At 37.4% G+C, this 15,177-nt stretch overlaps 1 long non-coding RNA gene across 1 annotated transcript; it reads right to left on the bottom strand.

Annotated features, from left to right (window-relative positions):
- Positions 1–487: 487 nt before the first annotated feature.
- LOC149068626 (uncharacterized) lies at positions 488–13,461 on the bottom strand. Its single transcript, XR_016195127.1, has 3 exons — positions 13,323–13,461; positions 6,629–7,636; positions 488–2,035 (listed from the first exon to the last, which is right to left on the bottom strand). It is a non-coding gene; the product is annotated as an uncharacterized LOC149068626 (long non-coding RNA).
- Between the last annotated feature and the right edge of the window lie 1,716 nt (positions 13,462–15,177).

Raw genomic sequence — 15,177 nt, 5'->3', positions numbered from 1 at the left:
CTCTAGAAACTGCAACTAAATACATTGAGTAACAAGAAGAAGCTATAGGAATCGACATAATTATGCTGCAAAGACGGCAATACTTGGCAGCGAAGAAACGGCACTCATCAGGAAAGCTGACTACGATCAGAAAGTTTCTTTAAATCATCATAGGACTGAACTTTTTAAGCACTAAACTTCTGGAATAGTCTGTAATTCTAAGTTCATTTTTTGAGTTAATTGTTTTGTTGTATAACATGATTATCAGGTTTTTAATGTGTAAAATTAAAACATAATTTGAAGTTTAATAGGCTTCTTCTTAACACCCGTATTAACCGACATTTTCCCTTAGGGGCCGTTAAAGTATTACGTAAGCAGATTTTTAGACATTTTTGACCCCCCCCCCCACCCTCGTCAGCAAAACTCTGATCCCCTCAACCCCGGCCAGCAAAATTTTGTCATCAGCTCTGCCCCTCTGAATCCTAACGCATATTGGTGTGATCAGAGACGTATACAGGGAGGGGCATGTGGGGGAGGGGGGTATGTACCCCTGAAAATAAAAAATTTATTTTTTAATGCAAAAAATAATTTTTTAATTGAAACTTTAGAAGAAAATACCTTTATATGTTACTATAATCAATTTCTGTTAATTTCAATGTTATTTGAAGGCTATGAACCCAAAAAATTTATCTTTAATAAATTCATTGCACCCACCCTCTAAGCCACACAATGATAAATCGCATAAAGTCCCTTGGTCCGCAGACCTAATATGACCCTAGGGGTTATCTGATGCAGCCTGCCCTCCACAAAATTAATTTTGTAAAAATGAACTAAGCGGCACATTTACAGATCGCTTAAGTGTGTGTTACAGATCGCATGTGTGGTGTAACAGTAGTAGGTAGGGGTTCGGGGATCCATGATGTTCTTAAGTCAGCCACCTCGTTGGGCAATTTGCCTGTTGTGGCGTTGTATTTGTATTTAAGTGTCCCATGGTACAATTCCAGAACATTTAAGCGATCCGTGTAACATTTAGAGGTCCCTGGAGTGACGTGACATAGTTTTAGAGCAATTAATTGACCCCCAGTGTGGTTCTATATCACTGAAGTTACCTGCGGCACATTCTCAGATTATTTAAGTGATCCATGGCATATAATTACGGATCACTTGAGTGATGCGTGGCACAGTTCCGGAGCACTTAAGTGGCCAGGACAAATTTCCAGATCACTTGGATCCGTGAAACATTTAGAGATCATTAAAGTGGCTCTGTAGGGCACTTATCAATGGGGGGGGGGACATAAAGGACTAAGTGTTTGTGGACTAAGTGTCCACAAACTATCAAAAGGTTTTTCTCGTTTTCGGCGCCACAGAGTAAGATGCCATAAAATATTTCATATTTTCATAAAGGGTGGTTGATGACGTACGCATCATCTAAACCCCTCCCCTCTTGTCATCAAAAGTCAGCAAATTGGAAATCCCCTCCCCCATCGATGCTGACGATGTCGGATAAGTGAGACTCTTCTGTAATTTTAAAATTATTGAAAAAATAATAATTTCCGAATTGATGAAAATTTGTGAAAAAATAGCTACAAAATTACTGAAAAAAAATCACAGAATTTTGTTGAAAGAAACAATTTCAGAATTGTTAAAAGCAATATTAGTTCCTGGAAATAACTAAGAATTTGTGAAAGAAATAAAAAATAAATCGGAATTGGTGAAAGAATTAATTTCAAAATAAATATAAATTCAATGAAAGAAATAATTTCAGGTTAAATAAAAGTGTTCAATACAATAGTTTGGAGAAACCTGTTTAATAATGGGAAGTACCATGGTGACAATTCAGGGCTGTAACTAGGCTGGGGCAACCTGCCCCGAGCCGAATGGGGGGGGGGACAAAAAGTTTACACTTTATACAAAAATTGCCACGTTTTTAATGTGTCCTGTGTGAATTGGTGGTCCGCAGGCTCCATGGAAAGTTTTAATTTCACCCACAATGTCTGAAAGGTTGAAGACCCCTTATATAGATGAACACCAATCAGATTATCCAAGCTAATTTGGACTAAAGAAGAATAATGGAAATTATGTGTTTACAAAAGTCAAATAATAAAACAATGCAATCAAAATATCAAATGAAAATATAGCATAAAATCACATCAATGTTAACAAGAAAGCTGTGTTATGCTTATAATTTACAACATTTTAAATATTATCTATATACTAGGATATTTAACTAGCTCTCAGGATTTGATTTTCTAACAGTTTGTTCAAGTGTAAATTTGTAAATTTATGGTACAAGTTGAGCATGTGTGAAGCAAATTTCTCTCGAGTGTTCTACCACTGCATCAATTGAAAATCTTTCTCCTAACATTTCTTTAAGAGAACCAAATAAATTATAGTCACAGGGTGAAGAGTGGCAGTTTTTGTAACACCTTTTACCAAAGCAGCAGTTTTGCATTGTTCTGGAAACTGCAGATGGGGGAAAAGTCACAGTATTCAAACCTATAAGCCTCCTTAAATAAATTGCTCAAGCACACTGTAGGGTGTCCCTTCACCCCCCCCCCCCCCCCCATGATTTTTTACACATTTCCATAGCTTAACTTTGTCTGTTTGCTGACTTTAATTTTTAATTGAATAAATTTTTATTCACAATCTATAAAAAACGAGGTTAAAATGTGCAGGGCTCCCCCCCCCCCCCACTAGTACTCATAGGTGCCAGTTTATAGCGATGAAAAAAATTTATGACTTTTTCTCTGCCATTTAATACTTATTTAAACACATTTTTATTTGCATATCAGCTAATTCAAGATAGTGTTACTGCCAAACTGGAATGAAAAGTAAAAACCATCATAATTTTTATGATGTTCTCAGTTCAAGAGTGTGAAAAACACTGTGAAATGGGTGTATTCTCAAAGTGGTTGCAAGCAGCACCACTCGTGAAATGACCCTATTCCGACTATCATTCAGTCTTGATACTCACTTATTGCATTTATTTATTCATATACATGAACTAAAATTTGTGAATAATTTCTTGCTAGTAAAACAAAATATTCTTTAACAATTACCTCTGAAAAGATGAGTATGAACTACATAGGTTTGGAAATTTCCTTGAACATTATTTATGCCATCAGGAAAAGAAAAGATAGAATGCACTGAAGATGGCAGCACAGAAAAGCAGTGATGGCTCGTGGTTGGATATTGTGGGGGGGGGGGGGGTCCAGGTTTAGAAAAATATGCTGCTATCTATTGGTGAAAACATGTAGTCAAGTATTTACAATCAGTAAAGTATTGCACTGCATCGAAAGCTTATTTTTGTTTATTAAATTACTTTTCACTATTATCTGTATATCTGCAGTACAAAAATATCAATGCTCAATCAATGCAACATTAATGTAAATAATTTGCACAGTGAGCCTAATGGATATCTTATCAACGTTGAAAATCATCATTAAGGTTCAGAAGTTGCCATCGGCAATGGTTTTTAAAAGTAAAAATTCACTCTTCTTTTAATATTATGTTCTGATTTAAAAAGTGCATTATATTCTAATGAAAAAGTTATTAAATACATATAATTTTTTTATATTTAAATTTGCATAAAACATGCAACAGATTTAAAAGATAGAAAGTAGATGGCACCATCAGTATCTGGGACACAGTCAAAAATAATAAGCATAACAATCTTTGCTGACCTTCCCCTTTCTCCCTCTGCAAAAGGTATCTCATATCGGTGGACAATGGAAAGCGCCCAAAGGGGAAAGAAGAATACATAGCTCTTCATGGAAAGCGCTCTGCTGAACCTTGACCCATATTTTACGGGACACTCTTATTTATCAGGGTTCCGAAAAATATTTTGTTATTTATCAAATTCATTTGAAAAAAAATTGAATGGCATTAAAGTGGTATAAAATATATTTGAAGAATTAAATTTATGACTTTAAATTTTCAGGAGGTTGCACATTCTTCATGAGCTGCCCCTGCTGAAAAAGTCAGGCACAATACTAGATATGCACTCTGACAGATACTCACAGTTCTGGCGCAACTCAAGCGAGGGTGAGTTGTAGCACAAATTGCCCATGGCGATAAGACCAAAAATGTGCTCTGTTTGATTGAATGCCATCGGAAACATTAAACCACAAACAAATTGAGTGACCCAAATATTAATCAGTATCATGATTTCACCTTTACAAAAAGAGAGAGAGCAGGGTTGATAGATACACATGCATGCTTCTAGCACAACTCATTCTATTGTAAATAGCCCATGCTAATAGACTGGAGTTGTTCTTGGAATAAAAGAAAGTTTTTGCATAGGCATGTAATCTGAGGTGCTACACAGCCCCAAAAAATCAGGTAACCTTATTTTTGACCATTCTTCGGAGGGGAAAGAAAAAGTTTGAATCCTATGAAATTTGGCTAGCATCTAAATTTGATTTTCGATTTATCAAACCCTGATCTAGAATGCAACGAAGTCTGAGTGCTTGCGGTATTTCTGCTCCAGTTGCAAAACTTCCTATGCATGTGGTTGCCATTTTTAGAATAGAAGTGGTTATAAAGTGTCAATATGATAGTACTGGGTTGTACAGCAAATAAAACATTGCCTCCCTTGTACCAAAAAAGATTATCACCTCTACCAGATTCTGAACAACCACCTTCATGAGATATGTTTTGCAGGCAAGCCCCACAGACCTCTTTGAATTAAAGACACCCCCCTCTCCCAGTCAATGAATTGTATAGCTCGAAAAGCAAGTTGGCAAAAGGTAATGAATGCTAAGGGGTATAACATTGAGGACTAATGTTATGCAGCTTTTGCTGTAACCACTGTGGCACCGTGCTGGACTCTCGTCCTAAGGATCCAAGTTTGAACCCTGTTCACCAGAGTTGCCACTCTAGTCAACAGGGTTCACTCACAGCATAGTGGCGGTCGGCAGAAGTTGGTTTTTCAAGGCACGAGTGTGTGTGTGAGCTGGTTTCCCATTTGAAAAAGTCTCTCAGCAGAGTGGCAGGCCTACAACACGATACTGACAAAACATGAAAGTTCAAACATTTCCATCTTTACTTCAGAAAATGGAAGCCAAATGGCAGCATGAACACAAAAAAAAACACAACTCAACAACATAAATATCTTAGGGCCAAGCATACACTCAGAACATACATTCTGGCATGCGCTGATTCACTGGAAATTCCATAGAGGAATGTGTACGAGGTGCATGCTCGGTTAAGTAGTAGTAGCTTTTGCTGTATAGAGAGAGATGATGATGTTACTCTCCTGATGACTTCCTATATACCAGGGCATGATAAATCCCATACACCAGGTTGCTGTTGGATTTTTTAAATTCTTAAATTAGTGTTTATGCCTAAAGAAATTTTCTGATTTCATATAATTATGCATCTTTCAACATGGGAAGGGGTCATGCCAATGAAAAGTTGAAAAAGTATTATTCAGGATTTCTTTTCTTGAGAAAAAATCATTCTTGACTCATAAGAAATTTGACTGATGCCTAAACGTTTTTTCCGATTTGTCAAGACCTGCTGTATATCTTTTTGTTTTGGAGGGACAAAAACATTTTAGATCAACGTCTCAATCTGGGTCAACAAATGATTACCAAATAGGCTATCCACAACTCAGATAACGAAGGTATGAAAATCTTCAGATCTCGCGCTATTCTATGCAGAGTGTTTTTCAATCCTAGCTTATGAGAATATTACTGATGAATAAATTTTCAAATAGGCCTATTTTTGGCTTAATAAAGCCTATTTAAAGGCTTACAATATTCTCGCAGAATCTGGGTTTATGCGATAGGCTAGCATAAACAGTATGTCCCAGAACTCTATCAGCAAATTCAGGGGGTGATAATACTGTCAAGACAAACAATTTTTCCAATGAAACCTAGAGTCGCAAATGTTTAGTGCATGTTAACGAACGATTTAAGAGACTGGTGCAAAAAAAAGATTCCTAAAGTAACCATGGTGGTAGAAGGGGGAAATAATATTTTTCCCCATATTCCAATATGAATAAAGTGGAAAAAAATCAATTTTCTTCCCCTGGGAATCGTATATTGGAAGAATTTTTTCCCTTCTCACACTGCATATGAAATTATCCTGACGCTTCTCACGATGCAAGCAAGGCTGCTATTTTTTGGTCACTTCTAAAGGGGGGGGGGGGTGATGCACATATTTCTCATATATTGTGGATTGTGAGCGGCCCTGAATTCCATTGCAAAAATTTTCTCCATGTGTGCACTGATATAAGAAAATTGTGTTACCACAGGTGGCTCGAGCTTACCAGCTGCCCGGGCGCAAAACATCATGTGCTGTCCCTAAATGCAATCCTAGCAGGAGGCTGACAGGACCATGAGATAAACCTGGGTTTTTTTCAGAAGAAAGTCCACACCATTGCTTTTAGAGTGCAATATGTTTGTGACCATATGTCCCGCTTATTAAGCAGATTTCCCTGCTTTTTGGTCTAGTATTATTTCATCATTTTCAATAATGCAAGATAACTTAATCCCCAAAACAGTACAGTGATGAGCCATCATCACTTCCACTTATCTTTTAAAGATGATTTATAACGAGGTTGATTTTTATTAAGAAATTTATTTCAAAGGTGTTTCTGGTGCTCAAGGAACAGGATAAGTGAGAAGCCAAATTTTTTCCTCACCTTTATTTGACTGTTCTGGAAAATATACCAGCATGGGTGGCAAATGTCCTGCATGGGTCTATGCTGCCACCCCTTACAACCTACTGCCTGGGTGCTCCACTACCGTTGCACCCTCACTTAAACTGCCCATGTCAGGCATAACGAAATTTTCTGCTAAGAAAAAATTTGTTTTAAATGCTAGATGAAGTACGAAACAAGGAAATCAGATGATCATGAAAGCAAGAATGTCTTTTGTGCATTTCATATAGGCAATCTGATCACATACCTCATACACTGCACTCATCCTATGATCTCACTATTTTTCATGATTATTAACGAATGAATTTTTCTCGAAGCTAAGAATTTGTGGTTGATCACAGCATATTCCTTTAGTTGTCTGTTTGCTTAGAATTAAATAAACTTCATTAGAGTCCCGTGGTGATGTTTCGTCCAATACAAAACCGAGTCCATTCATATAAAACTTCAAAGCTGAGCTGTTGTTCTTGAATACAGTCAGCATGACCTTTGCCATTTTCAGATTCTGCGCAATTGAAAATAGGATATGCATCATAAACCTCCCGATGCCTTTTCTCTGAAAATCAGGATGAACCTGTAACTCGTAACAATATAACACTGGCCAGTCTCCATCATCCAGAAACCTAAAATGTGAAGCGGCTGCCAGTTCATCAGCATTATTTCTCAAAAGCAAGTATCTGGAATCTTCATTGGTTAGCTCGGCTCTCTTCCGACGATTTCTCCATCCCCAGCTGATTTGCTTATAAAGTTCTTCCATGTTCAGCTTCACCAGCTCAAAGACTCTGTTTTGAGTAGCCTCATCAGTTGACAATGCCCTCACACAGCTAACACGCAGAAGAGAAAAACAATCTATTTGATAAGCTTTGTAATTTTCAAATGCTTCCAGAAGATCTTCAATAGCATTCGCTGCTTCTATTATTTTTGTCATCACTGGTAATTTCGATTTTGGAATCCAGCTCAATTTTCACCTTTTTATTTCTATAAGCAAACATTCTGGAAAAAGAAAAAGGGAGAACAAAAAATAAACCTTGAATAAAATTCTAACTGAAGAAATTATGGGCACGAAATGATTGAATTGTTCACATATGTTAAAAGCATGCATGCCAATTTCTCAGACTTGAAAAATCTATAGTTTGAGATAATTTTTTCAGCCCTATGAAGACTTTTATACTGGATATTATGCAGAGGTGAACTCATAAAAGAACTCATCTTCACTACTGCTGCGGACTGGGGGCTATTTGCTGAAGTAAGGGATAGGCTACTGAGCCTCTACTGCACACAGCATGTCATACCACAGTGTGTAAATAAGAAAGGAATAGTTTTGTCTCACAGACAGGGTTTAAGCTAGATAAAAAATTCCTTTAGCAAACATTAGGGGGGGGGGGGAACTTTAGAAAAATGCTACAATGCTAATGATTTATGGTTGGATGTCTTCCCGTTTTGTACCTCCTGTACGCACTTTTGCGGAATGGCTACTGCTTCTTTTGCATTCTAAGATTTTGTTTTGCATTTTCTGAAAAATGTGACCGTAGCTAAAACCCTGGACTCCCGTAGTGTAGCCTACACGGATAAATCACTTGTCGTGTTTGTAAGAGTACCTGGATTTGACTTCCGGCAGAGATCAGACTTTGAGTTCACCTCGGCATACTATCCAGAAAGAAAAAAAAAATCTGTAGTTTGTCAGGTGAGGAAATATTTTGATAAATGAAAAAAAGGCATAAACAAAAGGGAAAATGGGGATTATTTGGGATTGAATTGACTACATCATAGTCAGTGCACATACTGTTTTCCTCATATGACCTGTTTTCCTTAAGCATTCCAGTATTTTTTCCACCCTGATCTTTTTTTATAAATGTCTTGCTTTTCCAAAGAAGACGTAAGAATTTTTATTCTTCATTGAAGTTAATGTTCGAAATTATTTTGCCAACCTATAAACTCATTATGGTAATTGGGACTAAAATATGAAATAGGCTTATTTGTCTCACATATTTGTCATGTTACATGTTTTTTCATGCAGGGGTAAAAAAAAAATTCCAGATCGAAAATCAGGATAAAATTTCCAAAAATTTCATTTCAGAAAAGTCATTAAAAATCAAATTTTGAAAAAACACTATGTCACACTCTCATTAAACCTTTTGATTTCTAAAAAAAAGATAATTGCATGCAAAAATTTGAATGAAATTTTGTGTAAAATTTTATTTTGCACAAAGCCTTGCTAAAATGCAACATCAGTAAAAAAATGGCTAAAGTTGGGGGTTTAATTACAAAAACATTCAAGTACTTTCGCAGGAAGTAGTCCACTCGCCAACCCTCAACTGCACCATTAGATTTTTGCTGATGACTGTGTAATTTACAGCATAATTAATCAGAAGTCCAATCAAGAAATTCTGCAACAGTAATATTGTTTCCATCGCAGATTCATTAGGTGCTCATTTTGGCATATGCCTATTAACCTCTCTAAAACAGTTTTCATGAGAGCTTCTCGTAACTCTCCCAACCCAAATTTTTAAATACTTGATCAATAATGTAACCATATCCTAAGTTTAAGGTATCCGACTACGTTGAAAATGTCATTTTGGAAGAAAATATAGATTTTCATTTTTTTATTATTTATAAAAGCCCTATTTGCTGTGATTCCAAAACAGGCTTTGTTTTGTTTATATGAAGCTTAGAATCAAAGTTACGTTCACTTTAGTATTGCGTTTTTACATACAAGTAATACGCGAATAAAGACTGTAAACGTGTTTTACGAAGAATGATATTTTTGACATTTTACTTGACTTTGTGACATGATTTGTAAAAATTGATCCATTGCATCATTACGAAATTTTAATGTGATATTTTTCTAGACATTGTTGAGGTTATGAACCAAAATCTAAGGTCTATCACATATATTTTTTGAATAACAGTTTTATAGATGGATTAAATGTAGGATGAAATTTCAAAAAATTCACACGTAAACACATTTTGGTGTAACTTATGAGCATATCATGCAATCCTTTAAATTTTGGTTCATAACCTGCAACATTAGTAGCTAAATCCAATGTGAAAATCACAAAGCATTTCATTAATGAAATGTTTTGCAATCATGTTTCGAATATCACATGAATTTTGCCTGAAATTTTTACATAAAAACGACTTTTTCATAGTATATATATAATAGATAGACCAAAATTTGTCACTGTTTTCACCATTTCGAGACACTTTCTATCAAAAAATGTATTTAAAGTTCACTCCAGAAACCATTTTAAAGAAAAGTGACAAGAAAGGTAGTCGGACCTTAAATACCTGGGTGTCATAATCTCCTCTGACCAATGTTGGAATAATCATATCGATTATATACAAATGTCTCTCAATAAACTTTTCTTCCTTTGCTGCAACCTCAAACATTCTACTCATGACGTCCGACTTCTCTGCTATCAAACTTATATTTCTCCCATTCTTTCTTATGCAGCTGAGATCTGGTACCCCCACACTGCTAGTAACTTGAATCTATCCAAAATAAATCTGCTTGCTTTATTTATGACTGCTGTTTCTCTTTTAGTTCTGTTTCCGATCTTAAACTCAAACTTAATCTCCAACCACTTGCTACTCACCTTATCTTACTACAAATAGCTATGCTTTATAAGATTACTCATGGTCATCTAAATTATGATACGTCAGGTATTCTGACTAAGCCTTACTATATCTCGAAAAGACTTGGCCACTCCAAAAAGTTATAACCCATTTCTGCTTCTACTAGTTCAAATAGTTTCTTTTCTAATACTATAGTTGAATTGAGCAAACTCCCCTTCACTATTGTTGACTCCCCCACGATCTCTGATTTCTTGTTAGACGTTAATAAATAGCTATGCATAAATCAATCGTATCCTCTTGGATAGGCCTCTAGGCCAACAAAATTGCATAAATAAATACAGTAATACCTCGGTTTTTGTTAGTTTTGATTTTTGCTGGTTGTCTTGGATTTTGTTAGCGTGCCCACGTGACCTCGCTGCTAATTTTCATTCCCCTGCTCAGTGTGGCATTATTTCTCGTTGTGTGAGCATCACCTCGCACGTCTAGCCAAACAATTCCGTAGAACCTAAGAAAGTGTCCAGAGACAACAGCCTTTCGAAGAAGGTCATGACCCATTTTAAGCAAATCTTAAACAGGCGGCAGAAACAGACCTCTTTGGACAGCTTTTTTGTGTGACATGGGTCCACTGACTCTGAAGCTGGTCCTAGTGCCAAAAGAACAAGTGACCCCAGATAGTGCTGTGATACCCAAGGTCCTTATTGGAGGGGAAAGGGGAATTCCCTTCCAAACGATAATATCAGCACCTCTCTCCCCCCCCTCCTTGCATCTTCCATATGCCAAGAAGTCTATTCAGGAAAGTATAAGAATGTAAATGCCATGTTAAATACTTATTTATTCTTTACATAAGTATTTTTTTATTAATTTTATATTAATTTCTTATTGTTTTTAGTATTAAACACTATACTAAAAACTGTGTTTTTGGTATTATTTTGGAGTGTCTGGAACAAATTAATTGGATTCACATTGAATAATATGGAAATAATTACCTTGGTTTTTGTTAGTTTTGGATTTTTTTCTGATCAATTATCGATGAAAACTGAGGTTTTTGATAAGAAAAAAATTTGTATCGTCAGTTTTATTTATCTATGGCACATATATAAAACATGATTCAAAGTTTTTTGAAAAAAAATTCCAGATTTGCACCAAGTCTTTGTTTAACACTTTTTTTGAAGCTTGGACAGCGAGATTTCGCTACAATGATTAAAAAAAAATTAGATACCATGTGAAAGAAATTACGAAATGCCATTTGACAGAGAACTAAATGAAGAACTAGAAAAAAAATATAAAGTCTCAGAGAGAGAAACAGTTTTTATACTTCTTTGGGAATGACCCATATACCTAAAAAGTATATAATTTTAGTATATATAAATGCAATTAGTATATATAATTTTAAGTATGCATTCCCCCCTGCAACAAACTAATTTTGCCATCTTTCAAGTTTGGAATTTTTCAGAGAAGTTAATAATTGATGTAGTTGATTGTAAAAAACTAAATTTTCTTACACATAGACAACACAATAAAAAACAGGGGATGCAGGAAGGTGAATCCAATCATACTGGGGGGGGGGGGAAGAAAGAACCACCGTGTTAAGGTGACACTGACTATGGGAGTAACATTTATAGCATAAGCCCATGAAAGACTGTCACACCCCCCCCCCCGTATACACATAGGGCTGTCTCAACAGCACCACAGGCTGGGCAATGTGATTTTTCTAGGGCCCCCCCCCCCCTTATCTGGCTAAAAATATCTGATAATCAATTTACATACTGATGGTTGATAATTCGACCAGATCCCATTGTAATGAGGCTTTTCTGTACTTGAGGTCCCTGGTCCATGCATTAAAATGGCACTTTCACCCCATTCCCCCACATACAAAAGTGCACATTTGCCCTTCCCCCACCTATACACACCATCTGTGATCCCCCCCCCTCCATACGAGGAGTCGGTATCCCTTACGCCCTAGTATCTTTAGCAGGGCCCGAATCAGATTTTTCACACTATAGTATGAAAAATACGAAATTATAAAAATCATCCTGGGCCCCTGGACTGGAGCTTTATCAACCCCAACCTTGTAGGGGCTCTCACACTCTTCTTGAGTATTAATGCAAGCGAGAATCTCAAAATGAAACAGCTCTTTGGCTTTTCTTTATCATTTCAGAAAGACCCAAGCCTTCAATATGAAATATAAGAACACAGTTATTTGAATTGAACCATCTGTATTTCATCTTAAAAAAGAATCGTAACTGAGGGGAATGGTTGCAAAACGAATCATTTGAGTTTCCATTATACCATATGGAGAAATTTGATTCAATTTAGGAGTGCTTTAGATAACGGAATGAATTATGCTTGTAAACCAAAGTGGCCACTATTTTTTAGGGGCACTTCTCCTGTTTGTGGACAAAACTTCTATTCCCATGGATCAAGGTATGACTCGCCCCACACCGTTTCAGGGCCCCTAGGCAGGGATATTTGGGTAACACTCCCCTTTTCTGCAGTGAATTTATAGCGCGAAATCTGAAAATGTGTTCAAGACTTGCCAAAGTCTGGAACCCTGTCAGATCATTCTTGTAGGGGAGGGGGGGCATGGGCCAGAGCCATAACTGACTTTTGTGAAGGGGGCAAGGCTGTGTAAAGAGCATCATGGGGCCCCCCCCCGGGCAAATAGATTTTTCTGAGGCACCCCCCCCCCCCCCCCCACCATCTGACTAGAAAAGCCTGCCTTTCACATGCATGCTTAATCTCGAAAATCTTTAGCAGACCTCAATCTCATGTGGCCCCACTGCACTCCAGGTCCCCGGTGAGTCTCCAAAGGGCCCATGCGTTAAGACGGCACTGGAAGGGGAAGAGGGACGAACATGATTTCGCCGCCCCCACCACTGTGAAATTCAATGATTTTGTTCTCCCCCCCGAACCTAAAATTTTCCGCCCGGGGCACCATTACTCCCCCCAGAGGTTCGACTATAAATTAAGACGGAGATCATTACAGAGGGAGAATGAATTTCGAAAATAAATAATGAAAGCTCAAATTATTATACGTTGAGCATTAGCGGACATCGCAATTATAATATCGCGTACGTGGAGAAAAAGGAAAATATTTAATTACCGGAAATTCACGCGGATTGACGCTTGATTCCGAACATTAGCGCCCGCAATCAGTGCCGCGTATCCCACGAAACGTAGATAACGGGTACCGCGGGCACCATTAGAATGCTGCAAACAGTGGGGAAAAAAAATCACCTGGTAATTACCTGTTGACTGGGTCTTGTTGATGTTGTCAGGGCCTACGGATCGGGACGGCTTTAGCCGCTGTAGTTTCTGCGTTGACGGTGGCGGAAAAATCAGATTTCATGTTACCACTTGACACATACTGCCATCTGTTTGTCACGATATTAAGTTATTCATGTCTGTGTTGTATCCATCAAATGTACTCTGACCATATTCTACCGAGAAAAATATGGCGAAATGCCAGTCATCGATAAAAATTGTGTGTCTAGGTGAAAGAAACCGCTAGAAAATACTGAAAAATTTACTGATCGGTGAGAAATGAAACACTACTGTGAATCACTGAGCTTTGAAATAAAATTCATGAAAAAAAAAAAAGCATCGTAAACCAGAGTCGCCCTTACGGGTATGCGACAGGTGAGGTTGCCGGGGGTCCCATGTTTTTTGGGGGTCCCGGTATAATTGGGGAAATGATTTCAGTAAAAAATTAAAATTCACGCAGACCATGTTGAAACACGGGGTGGGGAAAGCGGGTAACTACATATGCGAGATTTTCTCGGGGGTGGAAAGGCGTAATTTCTTTTCTTCTGAAGGGGAATTTTTCCCTGGCAAAAATAACACTATAATCACAGCTAAGGGGTTAAATACTCCCTCGTTTTCGTACGCCAATATTAAATGGAAATAGAGGAATGTTCCGGACAATTCGAGTCATAGTGTCACTCGTAGTAGTCTTTCTGGACGCAGGACTCTAGGATTTCTGTGGAGGGAAAACATGATTTTGCGCCCCACATCATTGCAAAATTCGATGATTTCATAACGGTTTCTGTTAGCACTTAAAATTTGCCACAATCTTAAATTTTGCCACCCGGAGCAGTTACCCCCCTTTAGTTTTGTGGTTCCTGATTTTAAGTAGTAACGGACCCGTAAACTATACAACAGTTTGGGGTGCCGCAAAATGTGTAAAATTTCCCAGAGAACTCGTTCCTAGGAGAGATTGCATGCCAGTGAAAAAAAAGCTCGAAAGTGAAACTTATTTGTAATACAAATACAACGCCACAACAGGCAAAATGCCCAACGAGGTGGCTGATAAAAAGATGCCCATAAAAATATGGATGTCATATATTTAAAAAATACAGCAACCCAATTAAAAAGGCAATTAACAAAAATTATAAACAATATATACACATGATAAAATATTATACAATGCCCATAAAGAATACTTATGGTTGTCTTATTCCAAGAATGGATAGCTTCTCGATTTACCCCAACATGTTTATCGTATTTCTTTTTAAACGTGTCAATTGTGTTACAATTTACTACCTCCGGGGGTAAGCTATTCCATTTATTAACAACCCTATTAGAGAAAAATTCCCTGCAACACCATAACCTTGCATTGTCCCTCACCAATCGATACTGGTGTCCCCTTGTAAAAGCAGTCGATTGGCGGTGTACTAAAAGTTCATGGCCCATCCCATTGAAAATTTTGAACTCTTCGATCATATCTCCTCGACACCTGCGTTCATCCAATGTAAACATATTCAAAAAATTCTCTCTTCATAACGCAAGCCCTGTGTGCCAATAAGGACACGCGTAGCTCTTCTCTGCACCCCTTCAACCAAGTCTATGTCCCTCTGTAGTTATGGTCTCAAAACCTTACAGCATACTCCAGTCCAGGACGAACTAAGCCTCGAAAAAGCGGAAGAATGACTTTGGGAGAACACGAAGAGACCTTTTTG

Source organism: Pholcus phalangioides, unplaced genomic scaffold (genome assembly GCF_987345545.1).
Source record: "Pholcus phalangioides strain wild (caught in Gottingen) unplaced genomic scaffold, Ppha-v1.0 ptg000024l_1, whole genome shotgun sequence".
NCBI lineage: Eukaryota > Metazoa > Arthropoda > Arachnida > Araneae > Pholcidae > Pholcus > Pholcus phalangioides.
The sequence above is the reverse complement of the archived record's forward strand: the minus strand, read 5'-3'. Positions and strand labels throughout refer to the sequence as shown.